Genomic DNA, 27,560 nt, shown 5'->3' with positions numbered 1-27,560 from the left:
TAGGGAGAATCCAAAGACATTTTACACGGATGTGAGGAGTAAGCCAATGATCAATGAAAGAGTAGGGCCGATCAGGGATAGCATAGGGAAATTGTGTGTAGTCTGAGGGGGTAGGGGAAGCCCTGAATGAGTTTTTTGCTTCTGTCTTTACTAACAAAAAAGGACCTTGTAGTGAATGAAACCATTGAGGAGCAGGTAAGCATGCTGGAATAGATAGAGATTGAGGAAGTTGATGTGCTGAACATTTTGACAAACATTAAGATTGACAAGTCGCCAGGGCCAGACCAGATTTGTCCTCGGCTGCTTTGGGAAGTCAGAAATGAGATTGCTTCGCTGCTTGCGAAGATCCTTGCATCCTCGCTCTCCATTGGAGTCGTAATTGAGGACTGGAGGGAGGCAAATGTAATTCCTCTCCTCAAGAAACGAAATAGGGAAATCCCCGGCAATTACAGGCCAGTCAGTCTCACGTCCGTCATCTGCAAGGTGTTAGAAAGGATTCTGAGGGACAGGACTTCTGACCATCTGGAAGAGCATGTCTTGAGTAAATGCAATCAACATGGCTTTGTGAGGGGCAGGTCATGCCTCACAAACCTTACTGAGTTCTTTGAGGACGTTACGAGGCAAGTTGATGAGGGTTGAGCTGTGGATGTTGTGTATGTGGACTTCAGTAAGGCATTTGATAAGGATTCCCATGGTAGGCTCATTCAGAAGGTCAGGAGGAATGCGATACACGGAAACCTAGCTGTCTGGATACAGAATTGGCTGGCCAACAGAATACAGCGAGTGGTCGTAGAAGGAAAATATTCTGCCTGAAAGTCAGTGGTGAGTGGTGTTCCATAGGGCGCTGTCCTTAGGCCTCTACTGTTTGTAATTTTCATTAATGACTTGGATGAGGTGATTGAAGGAGGGGTCAGCAAGTTTGCAGACAACACAAAGGTTGGAGGTGTCGTTGACAGTATCGAGGGCTGTTGTTGGCTGCAGCTGGAAATTGACAGGATGCAGAGATGGGCTGAGAGGTGGCAGATGGAGTTCAATCTGGATAAATGCAAGGTGATGCATTTTGGAAGGTCAAATTTGAAAGCTGAGTACAGGATTAAAGAAAGGATTCTTGGTAGTGTGGAGGAACAGAGGGATCTTGGTGTGCAGGTACATAGATCCCTTAAAATGGCTATCCAAGTGGACAGGGTTGTTAAGAAAGCATATGTTGTTTTGGCTTTCAATAACAGGAGGATTGCGTTTAAGAGTCGTGAAATCTTGATGCAGCTCTATAAAACTTTGGTTAGAACGCACTTGGAATACTGTGTCTAGTTCTGGACGCTCTATTATAGGAAAGATGTGGATGCTTTGGAGAGGGTTCAGAGGAAGTTTACCAGGATGCTGCCTGGAATGGAGGGCTTATCTAACAAAGAGAGGTTGACTGAACTCGGACTGTTTTCAGTGGAAAAAAGAAGGAAGATAGGGGACCTAATTGAGGTATACAAGATAATGAGAGGTATAGATAGAGTTGATAGCCAGAGACTTTTTTCCCCGAGCAGAAATTATTAACACGAGGGGTCATAGTTTTAAGCTGTTTGGCGGAAAGTATCGAGGGGATATCAGAGGCGGGTTCTTTACACAGAGAGTTGTGAGAGCATGGAATGCGTTGCAAGCAGCAGTTGTGGAAGCAAGGTCATTGGGGATATTTAAGAGACTGCTGGACATGCATATGGTCATAGAAATTTGAAGGTTCATACATTAGGTTTACCTTACATGAGGATCAATGGTCAGCACAACATCGTGGCTGATGGGCCTGTTCTGTGCTGTACTGTTCTATGTCCTAAGTTCTATGTACCTTTCGAACATCTGCACCTGTACTGACAGATAGTGCTCCCTCAAAACCTCAAAACCTTAGAAACCATCCCCTCAGTATGTTTATCCCCAAAGCACCTCGACAGAACATTCATGCCCTCAACACCTCAGAAAGCAAACCTGTATCCCCCTTGGACCGTGTTCCTCCCCAAACCTGTTCTCACTGTGATGACCCACAACCACCCCAAAGACTGGAGCCCAGGGCCCAGAACATCATTTGGGTCTCTGGATTGATCATAGAATCCTGAAGATATTGAAGCAGGCCATTCGGCCTATCAGGTTCACACTGACCCACGGCAGAGCATCCCACCCACCTTCTCTATCCCTGGATCCCTTCATTTCCTCTGGCTAACCCACTTAGCCTGCACATCTTTGGACAGTGAGAGGGAACTGGAGCACCCGGAGGCAGACATGGGGAGAATGTGCCAACTCCACACAGACAGTCGCCCGAGGCTGGAATCGAACCCGGGTGGGGTGAGGCAACACTGAGCCCTCGTGGCAATCCCATCATCTCCTCCCCGTTGATGACCGTTGGATGTCTATACCCGGGGAGTATCTAACTTGTCTAGCGTTTATTTCAGAAAGATTAGGGACAAGGGCAATGCCTCCACAAGCTCAAGATGCTTGATCCCCCTCGAAAATATATTTATATCAATATCAAGAAGAGACTTTATTCACAAAAAAACGTTACGTGCAAACATAGTCACTAAAGTTCGGTTCTGTAGTCTTTACAACAAGTCTTTGCAATGACATATATCCTCCCCTTGGCTGATTAACTGAAATGTTAGCTCTGAGCTATTCCTTCTGAATTAACATCACAAAGTTACATTGAGAAGATCTTTGTGAAGTGCCTGTGTTCTGTATCTGTTCTCCCATGTACCCTGCCCTCCGAATACAATACCTTACAAAGCCTTAAACTTGTTTGTCAACTTTCAGCAGAAGCAGCCTCAGGGCATTGAACACGGACTGAATTACTCAGTGACGCTTGGATCAGGTCAGATCAAATTCTCAAGCAAACAGTTGGCTGGGGAAATTCAGTTGCAACTGTGAAGAGAGAGAGGAACAATTCACATTTCAAGTGAACCTTCCTCAAAACGGTCTGTTCTGAAGAAACTTTCCCACAGAAATCACTGGATTGAAAGGTGAACTCTCTCTCTGTCTCTATCTCCCTCTCCCTTCAGAGATGCTGCCGGACATGCTTAGTTTCTTTAGCAATCTCTGTATTGATGTTTCAGGTCTTTAGAGCGTCCGTACAGATTGATTTTAGTGTTGAATTCTCAAGCTTGTTCTGTTCAAGGGATTGACAAAGGGGATCAGTTACCACAGCTAACAGGTTCGTGATGCCAACATTGTTGGCTCAATCTCTATCATGTCTGAAATTACCATGAAGGCCCCAGCTTCTCAACCTCGCCCCTCACCTGAGGTGTGAGACTCACCAGACCTCTCTCTCTGGCAAGAGAGTAGCTCTCGGGTCCTCCTGGTCTGTACTAACTTCCCAACTTTAAAAGGGCACTCCAGTAAGAGAGCTCTTTACCTAGTTCAGGTCAACATCCTGGAGCTCCCTCCCTATCATCACTGTGGGACACCCAAGGACTGCAGCAGGAGAGTACAGCTCACCCCACCTTCCAGGCAACTATTAGAGGGTGTGGGAATCACATACAAGCCACATGTGAAAATACGTTTTATAACAGGGTCATGGTGGATGGTCACTAACTCTGTTTCTTTACCTGTGTTGAAATCAGCGGAATGAAGATGCTAAGGGTGGGTTGAAAATGACAATGATAGCCTTTCGTAGGTTGGTGTTTATTAGAGTTTGTATCGACAGTATGAATGTTTGAGCACTTATTCAAGGGCATGCAGGTAGCTGCCAGAGGAAGTGATGGGGGCTGGTACAATTGTGACATTTAAAAGGCATCAGGATGAGTATGTGAATAGGAAGGGTTTAGAGGGATATTGGCCAAGAGCTAGCAAACTGAACGAAATAAGATGAGAATATTTGGTTGGTATGGACGAGTTGGACAGGAGGGTCTGTTTCCAAGCTGTGCAACTCTGTGACTCTGTGCCTCTGGATAGTCTATTGCAGAGAGTTTCAGACAGGGCTTGGTTTGTGTGTCTCTCTCAGGCTTCCTCAGAATCTGCAAACCCTATGTCTCCAAATTTCCACAAGACTCTATGAAATAGAAAAAAAGGAGGGTCAGTGCTGAGGGAGTGCTGCACTGTCAAAGAGTCAGTACTAAGGGAGCGGTGCATTCTCAGAGGGTTAGTACTGAGGGAGCGCTGCACTATAAGAATGTCAGAACTAAAGGAGCGCTGCACTGTCAAAGAGCTGCACTGTCAGAGGGTCAGTACTGAGGGTGTACCGCACTGTCACACTGTCGGTATGGGGGCAGTGCCACACTGTCAGATAGTCAATACTGAGGGAGTTCTGCGCGTGTGAGCGTCAGTACCGAGGGAGTGCCGCACTGCCAGATGGTCAGTACTGAGGGATCACTGCACTGTCAGAGGGCCAGTACTGAGAGACTCCTGCATTGCCAGAGGGTGAGTACTGAGGGATCACTGCACTGTCGAACAGTCAGTAGTGAGGGACTGCTGCATTACCAGACAGCCATTTCTGAGGAGTACTACACTGTCAAATGGTCAGTACTGAGGGAGCACCACACTGTCAGAGGTTCAGTCCAGAGGGAATGCCGCACTGTCTGAGGCTCTGTACTCTGAGAGCACTGCACCGTCAGAGGGTCAGTACTGAACGAGCACTACACTGTCAGAGAGTCAGCACTGAGGGAGCATGCACTATCAAAAGGTCACTACTGAGGGAGCGCTACACAGTGAGAGTGTCACTTCTGAGTGAGTGCTATTTCAGAGGGTCAGTACAGAGAGAGTGCTGCACTGTCAAAGAGTCAGTACAGAGAGAGTGCTGCACTGTCAGAGGGTCAGTACTGAGGGAGTGCTGCACTGTCAGAGAGTCAGTACCGAGCGGGCACAGTCAGATGGTCTATATTGAGTGAGTGCTGCATGTCAGAGGGTCAGTACTGGGAATGCTGCACAGTCAGATGGTCAGTGCCGAGAGAGAGCTGCACTGTCAGAGGGTCAGTACGGAGGGAGCGCTGCACTGTCAGAGGGTCAATACTGAGGGAGTGCTGCACTGTCAGAGGGTCAATACTGCGGGAGTGCTGCACTGTCAGAGGGTCAGTACTGAGGGAACGGTGTGTTCTCAGAGGGTTAGTCCGGAGGGAGCGCTACACTGTAAGACTGTCAGAACTAAAGGACCGCTGCACTGTCAAAGAGCTGCACTGTCATAGGGTCAGTACTGCAGGAATGCTGCACTGTCAGAGGGTCAGTACTGCTGGAGTGCTGCACTGTCAAAGAGTCAGTACTGAGGGAGCGGTGCATTCTCTGAGTGTTAGTACTGAGGGAGCGCTGCACTATAAGAATGTCAGAACTGAAGGAGCGCTGCACTGTCAAAGAGCTGCACTGCCAGAGGGTCAGTACTGAGGGTGTACCGCACTGTCACACGGTCGGTATGGGGACAGTGCCACATTGTCTGACGGTCAGTACTGAGGAAGTTCTGCACTGTGTGAGCGTCAGTACCGAGGGAGTGCCGCACTGTCAGAGGGTTAGTACTGTGGGAGTGCAGCGCTGTCAGAGGGTCAGCACTGAGGGAGTGCTTCAAAGTCAGAGGGTCAGTACTGAGGGAGTGCTGCACTGTCATAGGGTCAGTACTGAGGGAGTGCCGCACTGACAGAGGGTCAGTACTGAGGCATTGCTGGACTATCAGAAGTGCAGGAATGAGGCAGTGCCGCACTGTCAGAGTGTCAGTACTGAGGGTGTTCTGCTCTGTCGGAGGATCAGCACTGAGAAAATGCCACGTTATCGGAGGTTCAGACCGAGGGAGTGCTACACTATAACAGCATCTGTATTGAGGGAGTGCCACATTGTATGAGTGTCAGTACTGAGGGAATGCTGCACTGTAGAAATGTCAGTACAAAGAGAGTGCTGCAGAGTCCGAGGGTCAGTACTGAGGGAGTTCTGCTCTGTTGGAGGTTCAGTACTGAGAAAATGCCACGTTATCGGGGGGGGTCAGTACTGAGGGAGTGGTGCACTTTCAGAGCATCTGTATTGAGGGAGTGCCACATTGTCGGAGGGTCAGTACTGAGGGAATGCCACACTGTTTGAGTAACAGTACTGAGGGAGCGCTGCACTGTAGAAATGTCAGTACAAAGAGAGTCGTGCAGAATCCGAGGGTCAGTACTGAGGGAAAGCTGTTGTGTCAGACCGTCATTTCTGAGGGAGTGTTGCAGTTTCAAAGGATCAGTGCTGCGGGAGAACGGCACTGTCAGAGAGTCAGTTCTGAGGGAACGCTGCACAGTGAGAGGGTCAGTACTGAGGGAGTGCTGCACTGTCAGAGGGTCAGTACTGAGGGAGTGCTGCACTGTCAGAGGGCCAGTACTGAGGGATTGCATCACCGTCAGATGTGCAGGGCCAAGGGGCTGTTGCAGTGTCAGAGCGTCAGTTCTGAGGGAGTACTGAACAATCATAGGATGCGCCACATTGTCTGAAAGTCAGTATGAAGGTGCGCTACACTGTGGGATGGTCAGTATACGTGTAATGCTACACTGTCAGAAGATCAGTTCAGAGGGACTGCTGCACTGTCAGAGGGTCAGTTCAGAGGGAGTGCTGCACTGTCAGAGGGTCAGAACTAACGGAGTGCTGCACTGTCAGAGGGTCAGTACTGAGGGAGTTATTAGATTAGATTAGATTACTTACAGTGTGGAAACAGGCCCTTCGGCCCAACAAGTCCACACCGACCCGCCGAAGCGCACCCACCCAGACCCATTCCCCGACATTTACCCCTGCACCTAAAACTACAGGCAATTTAGCGTAGCCAAATCACCTGACCTGCACATCTTTTATGTGGGAGGAAAGCAGAGCACCCGGAGGAAACCCATACAGACACGGGGAGAATGTGCAAACTCCACACAGTCAGTCGCCTGAGGCGGGAATTGAAACCGGGTCTCTGGCGATGCGAGGCAGCAGTGCTTACCACTGTGCCACCGTGCCACCCATTGAGGGAGTGCTACACTGTCAGAGGGTCAGTACTGAGGGAGTGCAGCACTGTCAGAGGGTCAGGGCTGTGGGAGGGCTGCACTGTCAGAGGGTCAGTACTGAGGGAGTGCTGCACTGTCAGAGGGTCAGTATTGAGGGAGCCCTGCACTGTGAGAGGGTCAGTACTGAGGGAGTGCTGCACTGAGTGGGTCAGTACTGAGGGAGTGCAGCACTGTCAGAGGGTCAGGGCTGAGGGAGTGCTGCACTGAGTGGGTCAGTACTGAGGGAGTGTCGCACTGTCAGAGGGTCCGTTCTGAGGGCTTGCTGGACTGTCAGAGGGTCAGTTTGAGGGAGAGCTGCACTGTCAGAAAGTCAGCACTGCGGGTGTGCTGTACCTTCGGAGGGTCAGTACTGTGGAAATGCTGCACTGTCAGAGGGTCATTACTGAGGGATTGCTACACTGTGAGAGGGTCAGTACTGAGGGAGTGATGCACTGTCAGAGGGTCAGAACTGAGGGAGTGCTGCACTGTCAGCGCATCAGTCTGGGGGATACCTGCATTGTAAGAGAGTCAGTACTGAGTGAGTGCCACACTATCAGATGCGCTGAATGGCCTAATTTCTGCTCCCATGTCTTGTGGTCTACGAGGAATATCTAGAATTGTTCAGTACATTTCTGCCTCTGCTTCCTACAGACCCTACTCAGAAATGATTCCCACGTCCAGATTCCAGAGACTGTGTTCGAACAGACAGTCTTCATTTGGTTACCACCCTCTTTTCCCAGGGATCAAGTTTTCGTTTCACGTGCCTTACCTGCCAGCTCAAAGGGATATTTTCATTCTGCAGGGCTGAGGTTTATTCCTCAGCTTCCGTGTTCTCATCCCCAGTGAATCCCATTGCCCCACACTCAGCACAGTCGTGTGTTCCTTATTTTTGAGCTGCCCAATGCTAAGCCACATCCAGAATGACATCCTACTCTCCTCCAAATCGTATCGCAGGCTAATTGCTTGGGAGCGAGGAGTGCTAAGAGAGGAAATAAAAATCTGAAAGCACCTTACAGTGACATTAAGGGTGAATTGATAATGAGAGAAAGAGGAGGTTGTGGAACACGGTGAGAATCTGTGCATGACCCAGAGGCTACAGTGAATGGATGCAGTTTGTCAGCGCTCATTGGGACAGGGTTGATATGAAATCGTGAAGATGCTCTGTCATACAATTAAATGAATAAGCATATATATAGAGAGAGAGATGGTTCTGAGTGGTCTGGCCTTACTACAACCCAATAAATCTCCAAAGACGGTGGTAATGTATCTCAGTTTACCGAATGAGGTGATGGAGGAAGTAGCAGGTACACTTGCAAACATTTTCAAATCCCCTCTGGCCACAGGAGAGATGTCGTCGGACTGACCATGTGGTACTGTTATTCAAGAAAGAAGATGGGATATACCAGGCAGCTACAGGCCAGTCAGGCTAATACCGTGGGTGGGGCGTCTGTTGGAAGCAATTTTGGGAGATAGAATTAATCAGCATTTACAGAGACTGGAGTTCATGAAGAACAGTCAGAATGGTTGTATTAAGGGGAGGTCAGGTATGACCAATGGGATTGCACTTTTTAAGGAGGTGCCCAGGTGTGTAAATAAGGGCAATTCTTTCCTGTCGCCTGCTTGGAGGTCAGTAAGGCTTTTATCAGGGTCCATATTGGAAACTGATAGTGAACATAAACACTCAAGATCCAAGGAATTTGGTGCAGAATGCTGAGTGGCAGGAAGCAAACAGTGATGGCCCAGTGAGAAATCTCTGTCTGTTCATGTCTCACTGTTGGGGTCTTGCTGATGTGGTTGATAAAAAAGATTTAGATTTGAATGGTGGATGGTTAATCATTGGATTCATGAATGATATGAAGATTGGTGAGGTGATAAATACTGAGGATTATAGCCTTAGGTTACAGAAGGATGTAGATGGCCTTGTCAGATGGACCGATCAGTGGCAACAGGTGAGGTGCCTGAAGACTGGAGGGTGATTAATGATGTGCCATTATTGAAGTAAGGCTGCAAGGAACAGCCATTGAACTATGGAGCTGTGAGCCTGATGGCAGTGGTGGGTAAGCTGTTGGAGGGCATTCAGAGAGACAATTTACGTGCATTTGGAAAAGCAAGAATTGATTAGGGATGGTCAGCTTGGCTTTGTTTGTGAAAATGATGTGCCCAACTTGATAGAGCTTTTGCAGGGATGACCAAGGAGACAGATGAGAAGGTTTCACATGGGAGACTGCTGAGTAAAAGGTTAGATGAGATGGCATCCAAGGAGAGAGGACAGCACGGTGCCTCAGTGTTTGATTCTAACTCCCGGTGACAGTTTGTGTGGAGTTTACACATTCTCTCTGTATCTGTGTGGGTTCCCTCCGGGTGATCCAGTTTCCTCCCACCGCCCAAAGATGCCATGGGAAATGCAGCATTACAGGGCTAGAGTAGAGGATGTGAGTCTGGGTGGGATGCTGTTCAGACAGTCAGTGTGGAGCCAATGGACGAAATGGCTTGCTTCTACACTGTAGGAATTCTAAAATTAATCCAGAGAGACAAGTAATGTTCTGGGGACCTGGGCTCCAATCTTGGACAGGGGTGGATGTGGTCCTTACAGTCTGAAGGGATTTGAACGCAATCTGAGGGGGAAGCTGGGCTGAGCCCTGAGTCCTGAAGTGTTGAGGATATGAATGTTTTGTGGAGCCACTGTCTAAGGGGCTTTGGGCTTAAACACAACAAAGTGATGCTTTCTTCGGTACTGAGGGAGCACTATCTGAGGTATTGAGGAAGAACTTTCTGAGGTATTGAGGGAGAACTATCTGAGGAATTGAGGGACCATTATCTGAGGTACTGAGGGAGAACTATCTGAGCTATTGAGGTAGCACTTTCGAAGGAATTAAGGGAGTACTATCTAAGGTACTCAGGGAGAAATATCTGAGGTACTGAGGGAGCACTATCTGAGGTATTGAGGGAGCACTATCTGAGGTATTGAGGGAGCACATTCTGAGGTATTGAGGGAGCACTTTCTAAGGCACTGAGCGAGCACTTTCTGAGGTATTGAGGGAGCACTTTCTGAGGTATTGAGGGAGCACTTTCTGAGGTACTGAGGGAGCACTTTTTGAGGTACTGAGGGAGCACTGTCTGAGGTACTGAGGGAGCACGTTCTGATGTATTGAGGGAGCACTTTCGGAGGTACTGAGGAAGCACTTTCTGAAGTATGAGGGTGCACTGTCTGAGGTATTGAGTGTGCACTATTTGAGGTATTGAGGGAGCACTTTCTGAGGTATTGAGGGAGCACTTTCTGAGGTATTGAGGGAGAACTATCTAAGGTACTGAAGGAGCACTTTCTGAGGTACTGAGGGCGCACTTTCTGAGGTATTGAGGGAGCACTTTCTGGGGTATTGAGGGAGCACTTTTTGAGGTATTGAGGGAGCACTTTTTGAGGTATTGGGGAGCACTATCTGAGGTATTGAGGGAGAACTATCTGAAATATTGAGGGAGCACTTTCTGAGGTATTGAGGGAGCATTATCTTAGGTATTGAGGGAGCACTATCTGAGGTATTGAGGGAGCACTATCTGAGGTATTGAGGGAGAACTATCTGATATATTGAGGGAGCACTTTCTGAAGTATTGAGGGAGAAATATCTGAGGTATTGAGGGAGCACTTTCTGAGGTATTGAGGGAGCACTTTCTGAGGTACTCAGGAAGCACGTTCTGAGCTATTGAGGAAGCACTGTCTGAGGTACTGAGAGAACACTTTCTGAGGTACTGAGAGAGCACTTTCTGAGGTATTGGGGAGCACTGTCTGAGGTAATGAGGGAGCACAATCTGAAGTATTGAGGGAGCACTTTCTGAGGTATTGAGGCAGCACTTTCGTAGGTATTGAGGGAGCACTTTCTGAGGTACTGAGGGAGCACTTCCTGACATACTGAGGAAGCACTATCTGAGGTACTGAGGGAAAACTATCTGAGGTACTGGGAAAGCACTTTCTGAGGTACTGAGGGAGAACTATCTAAGGTACTGAGGAAGCACTTTCTGAGATATTGTGGAAGCACTTTTTGAGATATTGAGGAACACTATCTGAGGTACTGAGGAGCACTTTCTGACGTACTGAAGAATCATTATCTGAGGTACTGAGGGAAAACTATCTGAGGTACTGAGCAAGCACTATCTGAAGTATTGAGGGAGAACTATCTGAGGTATTGAGGCAGAATTATCTGAGATATTGAGAGCATTTTCTGAGGTATTGAGGGAGCACTTTCTGAGGTATTGAGGGAGCACTTTCAGAGGCATTGAGGGAGCACTTTCTGAGGTACTGAAGGAGCACCTTCTGAGGTACTGAGGGAACTCTTTCTGATGTATTGTGGAGCACTGTCTGTGGTACTGAGGGAGAACTTTCTGAGGTATTGAGTTAGCACCTTCTGAGGTACTGAGGGAGCACTTTCAGAGGTATTGAGGGAGCACTGTCTGAGGTACTGAGGGAACTCTTTCTGAGGTATTGGGGAGCACTTTCTGAGGTGCTGAGGGAGAACTGTCCGGGGTACTGAGGGAGCACTTTCTGAGGTACTGAGGGAGCACTTTCTGAGGTACTGAGGGAGCACTATCTGAGGAATTGAGGGAGCATTATCTGAGGTACTGAGGGAGAACTATGTGAGCTATTGAAGGGGCACTTTCTGAGGTATTGAGGTACCACTTTCTGAGGTATTGAGGGAGCACTATCTGACGTATTGAAGGAGAACTATCTGCGGTATTGAGGTAGCACTATCTGAAGTATGGAAGGAGCACTATCTGATCTATTGAGGGAGATTTATCTGAGCTATTGAGGGAGATTTATCTGAGCTATTGAGGGAGATTTATCTGAGCTATTGAGGGAGAACTATCTGAAATATTGAAGGAGCACTTTTTGAGTTACTGAGGGAGCACTTTCTGAGGTACTGAGGGAGCACTATCTGAGGTCCTGAGGGAGCACTTTCTGAGATATTGAGGGAGCACTTTCTGAGGTATTGAGGGAGCAATATCTGAGGTATTGAGGGAGAACTATCTGAGATATTGAAGGAGCACTTTTTGAGTTACTGAGGGAGCACTTTCTGAGGTACTGAGGGAGCACTACCTGAGGTCCTGAGGGAGCACTTTCTGAGATATTGAGGGAGCACTTTCTGAGGTATTGAGGGAGCACTATCTGAGGTATTGAGGGAGAACTATCTGAGGTACTGAGGGAACACTTTCTGAGGTACTGAGGGAGCACTATCTGAGGTATGAGGGAGCACTACCTGGTGGTACTGAGGGAGCACTATCTGGTGGTACAGAATGCAGAGGATAGAAAGGAACAGATGCAATTTCCTGATCATTTCCTCAGGGTCCCCGAGGCAGTCTGGTGTTGTAATTTGAAATGGAAGTCACTCTACATTTCAACAGATTCAGATCATTTTAAACAATCAGTGAAAAATAACAGCAAAATGCGTCTGAAACATGGTTTGGGGGAAAACATACATCAATCTATTTTCACTTGTTGCTTGGAGACGTTTTAGAAAAGCAGGCACCCTAACAGACTAATGCTGTCGATGCAAGAGGTGGTGCACAGGAAGATCCAACAGGTCTCTGCAGCTGCTGTGTGTCCCCCTGGAGCAATTATCATGCGAGATCAGGGTTCAGTCCTCGGAGAAATCATTTCTCCAGCAATACCTCAACCATGCCTTTACAGCTGTGTGTGTGTGTGTGTGCGTGTGCGTGTGTGTGTGTGTGAGAGAGAGAGAGAGAGAAAGAGTGAGAGAGAGAGACAGAGAGAGAGAGAGAGACTGCCCGTGTTTGTGTGTGTGAAAGAGTGGATGCATGTGTAACTCTGTGTGTCTGCATATGTGCGTGAGAGAGAAAGTGCATGTTCATGTGAGAGTGTGTGGCTGTGTGTGTGTTTGTGGGTGTGTGTGTCTCTGTGTGCATGTGTGTGAGTGAGGTTGTGTGTGAGAGAGTGTGGATGTGTGTGAGAGAGAGTGTGTCTGTGTGTATGTGTGTGTGAGAGTGTCGCTGTCTGTGTGAGAGAATGTGTTTGTGTGTCTATGTGTTTGTGTGTCTGTGTGTCTATATGTGTATGTGTCTCTGTGTGTGTATGACAGTTGTTTTGTGTGAGAAAGATGGTGTATGTGTGCGTGAGAGAGTGTGTGTCTGTGTGCATGTGTGTGTGAGAGTGAGTGTGTCAGTGTGTGTGAGAGAGAGTGTGGTTGTCCGTGTATGTGTGAGAGAGAGTGTGTCTATGCATATTTGAGGGAGCGTGTGTCTGCGTGTGTATGTGTGTGAGAGAGAGAGTGTAACTGTGTGTTTATGTGTGTGTGAGAGAGAGCGTCTGTGTGTGTGTGAGAGAGTGTGTGTCCATGTGTGTGTGAGAGAGAGAGTGTGTGTATGTGTGTTTGGGGGAGCGTGTGTCTGCGTGTGTATGTGTGTGTGAGAGAGAATAACTGTGCGTTTATGTGTGTGTGTGAGTGTGTCTGTGTGTGCTTGAGGGAGCGTGTGTGTGTGAGAGAGAGAGTAACTGTGTGTTTATGTGTGTGTGTGAGAGAGTGTGTCTGTGTGTTTGAGGGATCGTGTGTCTGTGTGTCTGTCTGTGTGTATGTGTGTGAGAGAATGTCTGTGTGTGAGAGAGACAGAGAGTGTGTGTGTGTGAGAGAGTGTCTGTGTGCGTGAGAGTGAGTGGGTGTGTGAGAGAATGAGAGTGTGTGTGTGTGAGAGTGTGTGTGTAAATGAGAGAGAGTGTGTGTATGTGTGTGTGAGAGAGAGTGTGTCTGTGTGAGAGAGAGTGTGTCTGCGTGTATGTGTGAGAGAGTGTGTCCGTGTGTGTATTTGAGGGAGCGTATGTTTGTGCGTGTATGTGTGTGAGAGATATAGTGTGTGCTTGTGTGTGTATGTGTGTGAGAGAGTTGTGCCTGTGTGTATGTGTGTGTGAGTGTGTCTGTGTTTGTGTTTGAGGGAGCGTGTGTCTGTGTGTGTATGTGTGTGAGAGATATAGTGCATGCTTGTGTGTGTATGTGTGTGAGAGAGTTGTGCCTGTGTGTATGTGTGTGTGAGTGTTTCTGTGTTTGTGTTTGAGGGAGCGTGTGTCTGTGTGTGTGAGAGAGCCTGTGTGTAGCGGGGCCCTTTGTGTATGTGTGTGTGAGAATGTGTCTATGTGTGTGTGTGTGTGTGTGTATGTAAACTAGCCAATCTTGTTGGGTGCTCATGAATATAAAATCCAGCTGCTGTTTCAGGTGAATTGGTCCTTGTGTCTCCAAAGACACGAAATCTGTCAAGGTGGCTTAACTGGGGGAAAGAGAGTGCTGTTCATTCCCGTGGGTAAACCTTCCCCACGCACTAACATCCCTCTAGCAGTGCAGTGAGTAGTCCTGCACACAGTGCTCCAGGTACAAACCAATGTAATGTCACCGTAGTCTTACCAGAGCATGAGACAGCTCCTCATTAGAGAGCGGTGTCTGGTGGGAATTTAATCACTGGGTCACTGTGCCAAGCTGAGGGGAGAGGTTGGGAAGGAGAGTCCTTCAGGGTAACCCCAGCTGGTGTGGGAATTGAACACACGCTGTTGGTTTTACTTTGTATTATAAACCAACTGTCCAGCCAACTGAGCTAACTGACTTCACTCCAGGGACGTGCCCTGTATAACCCAATCATAGCCAGCCTGCACCTCAATAGAAGCCAGGAGCAAGGCCATTCGGCCCCACCCTAACCCAGAAGGGAGAGCACGGGAAGTTGATGAAGGAAACAAGCCCCGCCCACAAGGCATTCTGAAATGCAGCTGGAGGACAGAGCAGAGCTGGCCTGCTGTTTGCTTCCCCGAGACTGGCCTGCTCCGCCTTACAGTGAGAGACTGAGGGGAACCTCAAGGAGATTTCCCTTCTCACTGAGAGGCTGCAAATCCAATCCAAATCAGGCTGGTACCCTCCAAGACTCACGGAAGAGTGCAGCCCTCTACAGGTCAGGCCCTTGTGTCGTCCGAACCTCCAGTGGCTGGGCCAAGAGCTGGGAGATAGCATTAAGAACATAAGACCATCCGAAATAGGAACAGGAGACCATTCAGCCCCTCGAGCCTGCTCTGGTATTCAATAGGATCGTGGATGATTCAACATTCGATTTGGGAGCTGAAACTAGGACAATACAGAGACAGAGAATCAAATTATTCTGCCATGAGGAATCATCAGACGAAAGCACACACACACACACACACACAGACACACACACGCACACACACAGACACACACAGGTACACACACACGCCGACACACAGACACACACACAGACACACACACACAGACACACGCACACACAGACACACACACGCACACACACAGACACACACAGGTACACACACACGCCGACACACAGACACACACACAGACACACGCACACACAGACACACACACACACAAACACAAACACACACAGTGGGATTCAGGCCGTCTGTGGGAACGGGGAGAGACAAAGGAGCAAAATGCTAGAGAGGGATCTGATCCCACAGATTTCACTGCTTCCCTCTCTCTCTGCGGCTCTCATGTCTATTTTTGTGTTCCCAGTTCTCTCTCCCACATCGTTCCTTCAATCCCTGTCTCTGTCCTCTTTACATTTCCCAGTGTTCTGCAAATCTCTCTCTGCATCTGTCTCTCAGCTCTGTGGGATCTTGCATCAGCTCTGCACGTCACTCTAGCCACATCACAGCCCCCACCACCACCCCACTCTCTCAGCTCTATGTCTCTGCTGTTGCAACTCCTCTCTCTCTCTCTCTCTGTCCTATATCTCTCCCTGGGATTTCTGTCTTGCTGTCTGCCTGAACTTCTCTCCCTGTCTTTCTCTCCCCATTTTCACCTTGTATCTGTCTGACATTGTATTTTTCTTCCTGGAGATTCACTCTCTCTCTCTCTGTCTGTCTCTGTCCTGCTCTCTCTCAGTTCTTCTCACTCCCTCTCCCCCTTCGCCCCCTGCCTGTCTTTCTCTTGTTCTCTCCCTCCCTCTCGCTGTCTGTCCGTCCATCTCTCTTTCTCTCCTGTAGTTGCTCTCCCTCTTTCTCCCTGGACCCCTCCGCTCTGTCCCAGTGACTGGGGAAGGGGCATTGGGAAGAGTTTGCCTCAGTGCCTGGTCTCTCCCAGGATTTAATACGACTGTGGGGAGGGGGTGAATGGAAGGAACATTAAGTACTTTTCTGAGTGCGACTGAAAAAGAGAAAAAGAGAAAGAGAAAGGGAGAGTGACAAAAAGAGAGAGAGACGTGGAGAGAGTGGAGATGGAGAAGGTGGAGAGAGAGAAATGGGCAGTAAGAGTCAAGGGGGTGGAGTGAGAAAAGGACAGAGTGAGAGAGACAGGGAGAGAGAGAGAGAGAGAGAGAGAAGGACATATATTGAGGGAGAAGAACATTGTGTGTACTTGGCGATGGTTTTAGAGTGGGATCTTGCTGTGCATTACAGCAGTCAGTCAAAAGGCGAGTTAGTCTCTGCACTATGTCCTCCAGCCCAGGGGCTGTGAGTCTGTATGGGAAGGGGGAGAATGGGAGACACGGAGGAAGTGGGACAGCCAGAGACAGGGGGAGGGTTTGATGGGGTTTTGGGGTTGGTGGAGAAAGGCGGGGCTGTTATCAGAGACAGATGGAGGGAGGATAGCATGTGATGCAAATCTGAGACGGGGTGGAGAAGAGGTCTCCACAGGAAGGATAGTCAATGAGGCCATTCAGGGGCCAATCCTGAGGATCCTGAACAGGACCAGGATCGTTTAATGGGGGAGGGGGATGATGGGTAGAAAGGACTCCATTTGTGATGCAAACCTTCTGTAGTTCTGGGACTGGGATCTTGCTGTACATTAAAACAGTCACAGACCAGTCAGTCAACCCAGACTCATTTACCGGTGTGAGAAAGTGAGGACTGCAGTTGCTGGAGAGTCAGAGTCACAAAGTGTGGAGCTGGGGAAGCACAGCAGGTCAGGCAGGAGAGTCGATAGTTCAGGCCTGACCTGCTGGGTTTTTCCAGCTCCACACTTTTCCACTCATTTCCCTCTGCCCCAGGGAGTGGGGCTCACAGCAATGTTGGGGGTGCAGCAAAATATTTGAGGGGGGCACAGTTGGTGAGGTAGTTATTTGGGAGGGAAGGTATTTGGGGAAGGGGATAAGTTTGGGAGGAGAGTGAAAATGAGGAGCAAAATATTTTTAAGGGGTTCAAAATTGGGTGAGCACTTTCAGGTCTGAAGTAAAGAAAAAGAGAAAGGGAGGGTGAGAAAAAGAGAGAGAGGTAGAGAGAGTGGGGATAGAGAAGGGGGATGAGAGAAAGATGGGGCAGAGACAGTCTGTGAGAGGGAGGGTGTGAGAGAAAGGCAGATTGAGAGAAAGAGACAGACAGGGAGAGAGAAGCACAAAGAGAGAAGGGGAAGTCAGACTGAGACAAACAGGCGTTAAAGCATGGACAGACTAAAGGGGTGACACTCAGTATTCCAGTTGGTTCAGCTCCCTCTCTCTCAATGGTTTTTCACACTCCCTCTCTCCCAAGCTCCTGGGGTTTGCTTCAGCTTGTCTCGCTCCCTCTCTCTCTCCCTCTCTCTGGATGGTGAGCTGGTCTCTGTCCCTTGCCATGTTGGTAATCTTAGAAAGCCTCCAGAAAATTCAAGAGATCAGTCTGCAAGTGATCCCTGGTTTTGTTCATTTCTGGATGGTTTCCCAGAACTTTCTATACTTCTGGCCAATTCGGAGAATCAGTTAGTAGTTTGAAGCGTTGCTAATCATTTGGATGGCTTGTTTCTGTTAGTTTCTTTGTGTAGCAGGACCCAGTGCCTTCCTATCTGGGCCCTCCTTTGTTTGGTAGAGACGTTGTTAGGGATATGTCTGCCCAGGGGACCTGCTGCCTTTGCATTATGCTGATGGTGTAACCATCTGGCTTTTGTGATTTGGGAGTATAACTTGTCCAATATACCCAGCATCTCTTGGCTGTCTCTCTGTGTTTTAGCAAGTAGGCCGCAACATTTCACCCATTCCCCCTCCCCCACCCAGTCTTTTGAATAGAAAGAAGATTAAACAATGAATTACAAACCTAATTTTAAAAGCTGGTTATGTTTGTTGTCAGAGTAGCCTGCTGTTTGAGCGAAAGCCATTTTGTACATTGGTCAAACCGATTGTCATATGGCTGATAAGTGATATCATAGAATCTCTACAGAGCAAAAACAGGCCCTTCAGCCCATCGAGTCCACAATGACCCTCTGAAGAGAATCCAACTCAGATCCATTCCCTGATGATATCTCTGAAACCCTGCATTTCCCATGGCTATTCCAGCTAAACTGAATATCCCTCGACACTATGGGCAATCTGTCAAAAATGTGCACCATTGAACAGTGGGAGAAAATCCATGCAGATGCAGGGAGAATGTACAAACTCCACACAGACAGTCGCTCAGGAGTGGAATCAAACCCAGGTCTCTGGCGCTGTGAGGTAACAGTGCTAACATTGAGTGACTGTGGCTCTCCTGTTTCGACAAAACATATTCCGTTCTGAGAATCCATGCAGAATTGTGATGCATAGCCAACATCCAGTGAGCAGAATAAATGCAAGGGAATGAGACCTACTGGCTCAAACTCCTGGAATTCTCTCCCTAAGGACATTGTGGGTCCACCACCTGCAAAAGTTCAAGGAGGCAGCTCACCACCAAAACCAGCTCCCGAGCAGCTACGGACAGGCAATCAATACTGGGCCCAGCCAGGAACACTCAAACGCTGCAAATGAATGAAACTGAGGTGATCACCCGGGGAGTTCCATCTACCTTCCAGCCCCTGGGGGTGAATCCAGGAATTATTCACCATGATCGTGTCCATCTGTTGCAGCCTGCAATCCTAACCACCGGTATCCCGAGATATATCAAGGTGAGTGCGGTTAGGACCACAGCTGATGTGAGAGGAGCCGAATTCGTTAATGACAGGCGGTGGGAATGTCATGGTATGACCTGTTCCTTCACATTTACGTATGTGTGGTCCCTGTCAATGTCCCCTCTATCTCAACAGCATGTGGGATGGAATCATGATAACCCATCCAAATACCTTTTTTAATGTAATTCCGATACTTTTGACTTCAAAGATTCCCATCCTAACTTTGTCACTTGGGATAATTGGAATCCCTCGCACCAAGCCCAGTGTCCCACCGAAAGTGTCCTTCCAGCTGTTACTAACCCAGCCCTTGGTGAGCTGCTGTAACTGACAGTGAGACATGTTAGTGTGGGTGTTCTCCTGGAACAAATACTTCCGCTGTTTGTCAATAATCTGGGATGGGACTTTTCTCGAGCAGTGAGGACCGCTGCCTTCATTTCATCATGGATGCCCCTCCCTCACTGTTGCCCCTCAGGGAGGGCTGAATGGTCTGGTGAACAAAGTCACATGGTGATTAATTTAGTTTGGTTGTCAGCATCCAGTCCGTGTATGACAGACTGTCGGTCTATCTCATCCAAAAATGTATCTGGGTTTGAGACAGGATCAAACAGAGTGGCCTTTTTGGTGCTGCCCACCAGCTGGGTGGCTGGAATGGCTATTGTGTACGAAGTGAGACCATCAGCTGTCTGACACTGTGTAACCAGAGACTTCATGGAATCTGAGTTCGGCTGTGGGCCAGCGCTGGCGGCAAAGGGTGCAGTTACCTGGGAGAAAGGCAGTGGGATTTTCCATCTGTGGGCAGGTGTGGATGTGTCAGTGTGGAGCCTGTCATTATCTCCCTGGGGAGGTAGAACCCCAAAGGCACACATTATCCCACTCTGGGAGGAGTCCTGGTTCCCTAGGGATTGTATTTGCTCCTGGCACCTCCTACTAGAGCCTGATGTGGGTTGCTCCGTGTTGTATGTGTACAGGACCCATGCAGCTGCTTGGAGCTCATACACTGTCCTTCCAGATTGTCAATGTAACCTGAGGCTGCCTCCCCATCTCCAGAGACCCCCCTTTCACTGGATTGGGCTCTTCCCAATTGTAACTGGAGTAGTCCCATGTGGGTGAGATTTTCCTGCAACCTTCTGTCCTGCTCATTGTGTCGGAGACCTAGCTCAGTCACAGCCTGTAGGTTTCCCTGGGGTGACTGGATCCCAGCTGCCATATCCCAGCCGGGTGTCCTCCATGCTAATGGCAGTGGAGTGAGCTTTCCATCTTCCTTCCCCAGTTCTCTATGGGCTTCTCACCACAGCTCCTGTACCAGGAATCCTTCGCTGCAAGGCCAGGCTGGCTTCCTGCCAAATTCTGCAGGACTGTTTCACATTTGTACCGGCTCATGTTCCTATTGCTTTCGCTGCTTCTGTATTATGGGTCACCTGGGTATACTCATAGAGTCATAGAGTTCTACAGCATGGAGACAGGCTCAAACTGGCCCATCCACACTAACCCCGTTTCCCTGCACTTGACCCATATCCTTCCAATATGTTCCTCTCCATGTATTTGTCCAAGTGCCTTTTAAATGTTATTGCATGTATACTCCTTGACCACTTCCGTTGGTAGTTCATTCCGCATGTGTGTAAACTCTGGGTAAAAGCGTTGTCCCCCAGGTTCCCTTTTAATCTTTCCCCTTTCACCCTAAACTGATGCACTTTCCTCCTCTATTCCCCAAGCCTTGGATAAAGATTGACTGCATTCACCCTATCCATGCCTCCCATGATCTTATACACCTCTATAAGGACACCCGTCAGTCTCCTACACACTAAAGAAAATGTCCCAGCTTGTCCAACCTTTCTCTATAACCGTCTAGTTAAGTTCTGGCAATATCCTTGTAAGTTTCTTCTGCACTCTTTCAATACAATAACATCCTTTGTATAGGAACGTGGGCAAAACTGATAACAATATTCCAAGTGCGGCCTCACCAACATCCTGCACAACTACAACAGCACTTCCCAACTTCGATATTCCATGCCCTAACTGATGAAGGGCTCATTGTGCCAAAAGCCTTCTACACTGCCCTGTCTCCCTGTGACTCCACTCTCAGAGAACCGTGCACCTGGAATCCACCATACTCCTTCAGGCCCTACCATTCACCACAAAACCCCTGTCTTGATTTGTCTTTCCAAAATGCTCGATCTCGCCCTTGTCTGTATTAAACTCCATTTGCCATTTCTCAGCCCAATTCCCAAGCTGATCAAGGCCCTGTGGCAATTGCTGAGAACCTCCCTCACTTACTTTAGTGTAATCTGAAAACTTACTAATTATGCCTAAAACATCCTCATCCAAATCATTGATATCGATAACAAACAGCAATGGGCCTGGCACTGACCAGCTCAGTGGCTCAGTGGTTAGCACTGCTGCCTTACAGCACCTTGGATCTGGGTTCAATTCCAACCTCACAGGATCCTCTGTGTGGGTTAGATCCTGTTAGGGTTAGATTTCCTACAGGATGGAAACAGGCCATTCGGCCCAACAAGTCCACACCGATCTGCCGAAGAGTAACCCACCCAGAGCCATTCTCCCTACCCAATATTTACCCTGGACGAATGCACCTAGCAATATGGGCAATTCAGCCTGTCCAATTCGTCTGAACTGTACATTTTTGGATTGCGGGAGGAAACCGGAGCACCTGGAGGAAATCGACGGAGACACAGGGAGAATGTGTAAACTCCACACAGACAGTCACCCGAGGCTGGGGTCGAACCCGGGTCCCTGGCACTGTGATGCAGCAGTACCAACCACTGAGCCACCATGCCACACCAACTGAGTTTGTATGTTCTCCACGTCTCTGCGTGGGTTTCCTCCGGGTGCTCCGGTTTCCTCCCACAATCCAAAGATGTGCAGGTCAGGTAAATTGGCCATACTCAATTGCCTATGGTGTTCATGGATGTGTAAGTAAGTTGCATTAGTCAGGGGTAAATGTAGAGTAACAGGGTACGGGAATGGGTTTGGATGGAATAATCTTCAGAGAGCCAGTAGACTTGTTGGGCCGAAGGGCCTGTTTCCACAGAGGACGGATTCTATGATTCTATGACCGCTGAGGCCTACCACTAGTCACAGGCCTCCAGTCTGACTGTTACCCTCTGCTTTCTACCATGAAGCCAATTGTGTACTGAGTTTGCTAACGCACCCTGGATTTCATGCGATCCAACCTTCCGGGGTTGGAGAGCGGGGGGGGGGGAAATGCTGAGTGTAGTGTGCAGTGTTGTGTAGGTATCAATACGGAAGGGGGAGATTGCAGTGCAGGGTAGCGATCAGTCAGGAAGGGGGTGATTGCAGTGTTGGGTAGGGATCAGTCAGGGAGGGGTGAGTGTAGTGTTGGGTAGAGATCAGTAAGGTAGGGGGAGATTGCAGTGTTGGGTAGAGATCAGTCAGGGAGGGGGTGAGTGCAGTGTTGGGTAGGTATCAATAAGGAAGGGGGAGATTGCAGTGCAGGGTAGAGATCAGTCAGGAAGGGGGTGATTGCTGTGTTGGGTAGAGATCAGTCAGGAAGGGGGTGAGTGCAGTGTTGGGTAGGGATCAGTCAAGGAGGGGGTGAGTGCAGTGTTGGGTAGAGATCAGTCATGGAGGGAGTGAGTGCAGGGTTGGGTCAGGATCAGTCAGGGAGGGTGAGATTGCAATGTTGGGTAGGGATCAGACAGGGGGGGAGATTGTAGTGTTGGGTAGGGATCAGTCAGGGAGGGGGAGATTGCAGTATTGTGTAGGGATCAGTCAGGGAGGGGGTGAGTGCAGTGTTGGGTAGGGATCAGTCAGGGAGGGGGTGAGTGCAGTGTTGGATAGGAATCAGTCAGGGAGGGGGAGAGTGCAGTGTTGGGTAAGGATCAGTCAGGGAGGGGGTGAGTGCAGTGTTGGGTAGGGATCAGTCAGGGAGGGGGAGATTGCAGTGTTGGGTAGGGATCAGTCAGGAAGGGGGCGAGTGCAGTGTTGGTTAGGGATCAGTCAGGGAGGGGGAGATTGCAGTGTTGGGTAGGGATCAGTCAGGAAGGGGGTGAGTGCAGTGTTGGGTAGGGATCAGTCAGGGAGGGGGTGATTGCAGTGTTGGGGAGGGATCAGTCAGGGAGGGGGAGAGTGCAGTGTTGTGTAGGGATCAGTCACGGAGGGGGAGGTTGCAGTGTTGGGTAGGGATCAGTCACGGAGGGGGAGATTGAAGTGTTGGGTAGGGATCAGTCAGGGAGGGGGAGATTGCAGTGTTGTGTAGGGATCAGTCAGGGAGGGGGAGATTGCAGTGTTGTGTAGGGATCAGTCAGGGAGGGGGAGAGTGCAGTGATGGGGAGGGATCAGTCAGGGAGGGGGAGAGTGCAGTGTTGGGTAGGGATCAGTCAGGGAGGGAGTGAGTGCAGTGTTGGGTAGGGATCAGTCAGCGAGGGGGAGATTGCAGTGTTGGGGAGGGATCAGTCAGGGAGGGGGAGAGTGCAGTGTTGTGTAGGGATCAGTCACGGAGGGGGAGGTTGCAGTGTTGGGTAGGGATCAGTCAGGGAGGGGGTGAGTGCAGTGTTGGGTAGGGATCAGTCAGGGAGGGGGTGAGTGCAGTGTTGGGGAGGGATCAGTCAGGGAGGGGGAGAGTGCAGTGTTGTGTAGGGATCAGTCAGGGAGGGGGAGGTTGCAGTGTTGGGTAGGGATCATTCAGGGAGGGGGTGAGTGCAGTGTTGTGTAGGGATCAGTCAGGGAGGGGGAGGTTGCAGTGTTGGGTAGGGATCAGTCAGGGAGGGGGAGGTTGCAGTGTTGGGTAGGGATCATTCAGGGAGGGGGTGAGTGCAGTGTTGTGTAGGGATCAGTCAGGGAGGGGGAGGTTGCAGTGTTGGGTAGGGATCATTCAGGGAGGGGGTGAGTGCAGTGTTGTGTAGGGATCAGTCAGCGAGGGGGAGGTCGCAGTGTTGGGTAGGGATCAGTCAGGAAGGGGGCGAGTGCAGTGTTGGGGAGGGATCAGTCAGGGAGGGGGTGAGTGCAGTGTTGGGTAGAGATCAGTCAGGAAGGGGGCGAGTGCAGTGTTGGGGAGGGATCAGTCAGGGAGGGGGTGAGTGCAGTGTTGGGTAGGGATCAGTCAGGGAGGGGGAGATTGCAGTGATGTGTAGGGATCAGTCAGGGAGGGGGAGATTGCAGTGTTGTGTAGGGATCAGTCAGCGAGGGGGAGGTCGCAGTGTTGGGTAGGGATCAGTCAGGAAGGGGGCGAGTGCAGTGTTGGGGAGGGATCAGTCAGGGAGGGGGTGAGTGCAGTGTTGGGTAGGGATCAGTCAGGGAGGGGGAGATTGCAGTGTTGGGGAGGGATCAGTCAGGGAGGGGGTGAGTGCAGTGATGGGTAGGGATCTGTCAGGGAGGGGGTGAGTGCAGTGTTGGGAAGAGTTAGAGGGAAATCAGGAGGGCAAAAAGGGGACATGAGTTTGCTTTGCCAATTACAGTTAAGGAGAATCCAAAGATCTTTTACAAATGCAGAAAGGCCAAAGGGTCACAGGGGAGACAATAGGGCCCTCAAAGTTCAAGACAGCCTGCACGTGGAACTGCAGGAGATGGGGGAGACACTGAACAGGTATTTCCTGTAGAGAACGACATGGAAGATATAGAACAGGATTATGGTTTGGGAAATAGCATTGGGAAATAGATGATGTCATCTTGCAAAATGTCCACATTACAGAGGAGGAGGTGCTGGATGTCTTGAAATGGTTAAAGGTGGATAAATCCCCAGGACCTTATCAGGTATACTCTCGATCTCTGTGGGAAGCTAGAGAAATGATTGTTGTGCCCCGTGCTGAAATATTTGTATCATCGATAGACACAGGTGAGGTGCCAGATGATGGAGGTTGGGCGAACGTGGTGCCACTGTTTAAGACGGGTGGTCAGGACAAGCCAGGGAACTACAGACTGGTACGCCTGACGTCAGTCGTGCGCATGTTGGAAGACGGATACATGAGGGACAGGAATTACATGTGTTTCGAAAGGCAATGTCTAATTGGGGATAGTCAGCATTGCTTTGTCCGTGGGAAATCATGTCTCAAGGTATTGCGTTTTTTGAAGAAGTAACAAAAGGATTGATGAGGGCAGAGAGGTGGGTGTGAGCGATATGGACTTCAGTAAGGTATTCGAAATGTTTCCACATGGGAGATTGGAGAGCAAGGATAGATCTCATGGAATACAGGGAAAACCAGCCATTTGGATACAGAACTGGCACGAAGGCAAACGACAGAGAGTGGTTGTGGAAGGTTGTTTTTGTAGGGGGTAGTGTAATTTTTAAATGGTTAGCTGCATTTTAGTCTTTTCTACCTTATAGTAAACACAAGTGCCTTATAGTAAACACAAGCAGACACTCGAAACTGGTGCCGGACCTCCCCCATGTTTTATGAATGAAACAATTGTAACAGCTTTCCTCGATAGCTGAGAGACCGCCCTTAACCACGGTTGTACAACATCATCCATATAAGGAAAGAACGGGGAACTCGAACACTGATTGGTCAAGTGAGTAACAAAATAATCGCAGGCACCAGAACCCAAATAAGGAAAACAGTGGGGAACCCTAGCACTCGTTGGTTAAGACAGCAGTAGGAGACCCAGCCCACATTCACATGTATATAATGTGTGGAGATTATGATTAAGGGGTGTGTGTGCCATTTGTTTCCTCACACCCGACTTTGCAAAGTTGAATGAAAAGTTTTGGACGGACTCCTCCGTGTCTTTGTTCCTGGGAAGGGAAATAAAAGTGCCGGCGATGGGGCTGGACAGCCGCATATCTCGCACAATTGGGGGCTCGTCCGGGATGAAATAATTATTGCCGGGGGGGGAAGTCTCTTCGGCTCACAGATCAAGCCTGATCAAAACAAAGACGCGTCTAGTATATATTTATACTTCTCACTGATCAGCTTGGTCTGTTGGCCGTTGGCCAAGAGAGGCTGTGACCCGGCTCATTTAAAAATAATTTTGAATCCTGGAAAAGGAACACACGGACGAGTGTTGGGACGACCGGTTAGTGACTATACACGGGGGTACACACATTTAAAAAGGCCAGACAACTCCGTGCACGGATCAAGGTAAGAGATTTTTTTTGTTCTTCCTTGTTGGCCACGTGGTTTTGACGGTCATCTGTGAAAACGCTTTAGGCGTTTAAGACCAGGACCGAAGATAAGCCACGGGAAATTGTGGTTTTGACGGTCATCTGTGAAAACGTTTTAGGCGTTTAAGACCAGGACCGAAGATAGACCATGGGAAATCAGACTTCTAAATTTACTAAGGAGAAGTCAGGGAAGACTGCAAATGGGAAAGAAATACCCCCCGATAGTCCATTAGGTCGGAAGTTAAGTCTATGGACGGACAGTAGTAGAACAAAGGACTTAAAGAAAGAGACCATGATAAAATATTGTTGTTTTATATGGACCAAGGAACCTATCCGCGCCCCCTCGGTAGTTTGGCCCGAATATGGGTCTGATGAAGACTGGGTGTGTCAAATCCTAAATGTATATGTTAACAGAAAACAACCGTTTGACCCCGAAGAGAGCAAATACGCCGCCGCCTGGCTGGCAGGCGATAGCGAGGGTCCCACGCGTCTCTATCCTCTGATTCCCCAAACAGACCCGAGGAAGCCCCAGAAGTCTTGGGACGTCCTCACCGACGGTTTGCCACCGTCTGCCCCGCCCCCGTATATACCACCCGCGCACGACCAGGCGCACGACCAGGCGCACGACCAGGCGTCCAGCGCGGACCTCCCTCCTGCGACGGATAAATCTGATTCCCAGCAGGCTATGACCAGTGAGGCAGGGACTGCTGGGGGGAGCACAGGAGGGGGCGCAGAACCCACCCCAGGCACTAGGAAATCGGTCCGACTCGAGATGCGGAGGGGCCGAGAAGAGGAATTGAGAGCTGGGAGGAGTGACAATATTGAACAGCTGAACCCCTTACGAGAGGTGCCGTTTGGGAACGAACGGACCGGGTTCGTAGTACAACCTTTAAATTCTGGGGATATCCGGCAACTCCGTAACGAACTACCCCGTCTACTGGACGACCCCATCAGTGTGGGAACCCAATTAGATCAATTTCTGGGGCCCAGTATATACACATGGGCCGAATTGCAGGCCATGATGAGAATACTATTTAATTACGATGAAATTGTTATGATCCGGAATAGTGCAATGGCCATTTGGGATCGGGAGCATCAGGACGGCCCTCAGCGTGGAGAGCAGAAGTACCCCTTAGAGGACCCCCGGTGGGATCATAACGACGCGGGGGGACGGGCCAATATGACAGATCTCAGAAGCCTTATAATCAGGGGGATCCAAACCTGCGTGCCCAAACAGCGGAATTTAGCGAAAGCATTCGAAGTTGGACAGAAAAAGGATGAATCCCCGAGTGAGTTTTTAGACCGTTTGCGGGAGTCCATGCGAAAGTATTCAGGTTTAGACCGCGATGGGGAAATAGGCAAGGGCATGCTTAAGGTGCACTTTGTGACTAAGTCTTGGCCTGACATTCAGAAGAAATTACAGAAAGTGGAAGATTGGGCTGAAAAAGATGTTGCAGAATTATTACGGGAAGCACAGAAGGTGTACGTTCAGAGGGATGTAATAAGGGAGAAACAGAAGACAAAAATGATGGTGGCAGCTGTACGGGAAGCTTGTAAATCCACCGGAATGGGGGAGGGAGGTTATGGGGTGGAAAGAGGAACGTCGAAGAAAAGTTGGAGAGGGAGAGAAGCGAGACGGGGCAGAAGTGAGAGAGGAGGATTTTATGGATTTGAGCGGCCTCCAATGGCCGGATGTTACCATTGCGG

The sequence above is a fragment of the Chiloscyllium plagiosum genome, unplaced genomic scaffold, assembly GCF_037043375.1.
Source record: "Chiloscyllium plagiosum isolate Xiang-an unplaced genomic scaffold, Cpla_swu_hap1 HiC_scaffold_36, whole genome shotgun sequence".
Lineage (NCBI taxonomy): Eukaryota > Metazoa > Chordata > Chondrichthyes > Orectolobiformes > Hemiscylliidae > Chiloscyllium > Chiloscyllium plagiosum.
This window is presented reverse-complemented; position numbering follows the sequence as displayed.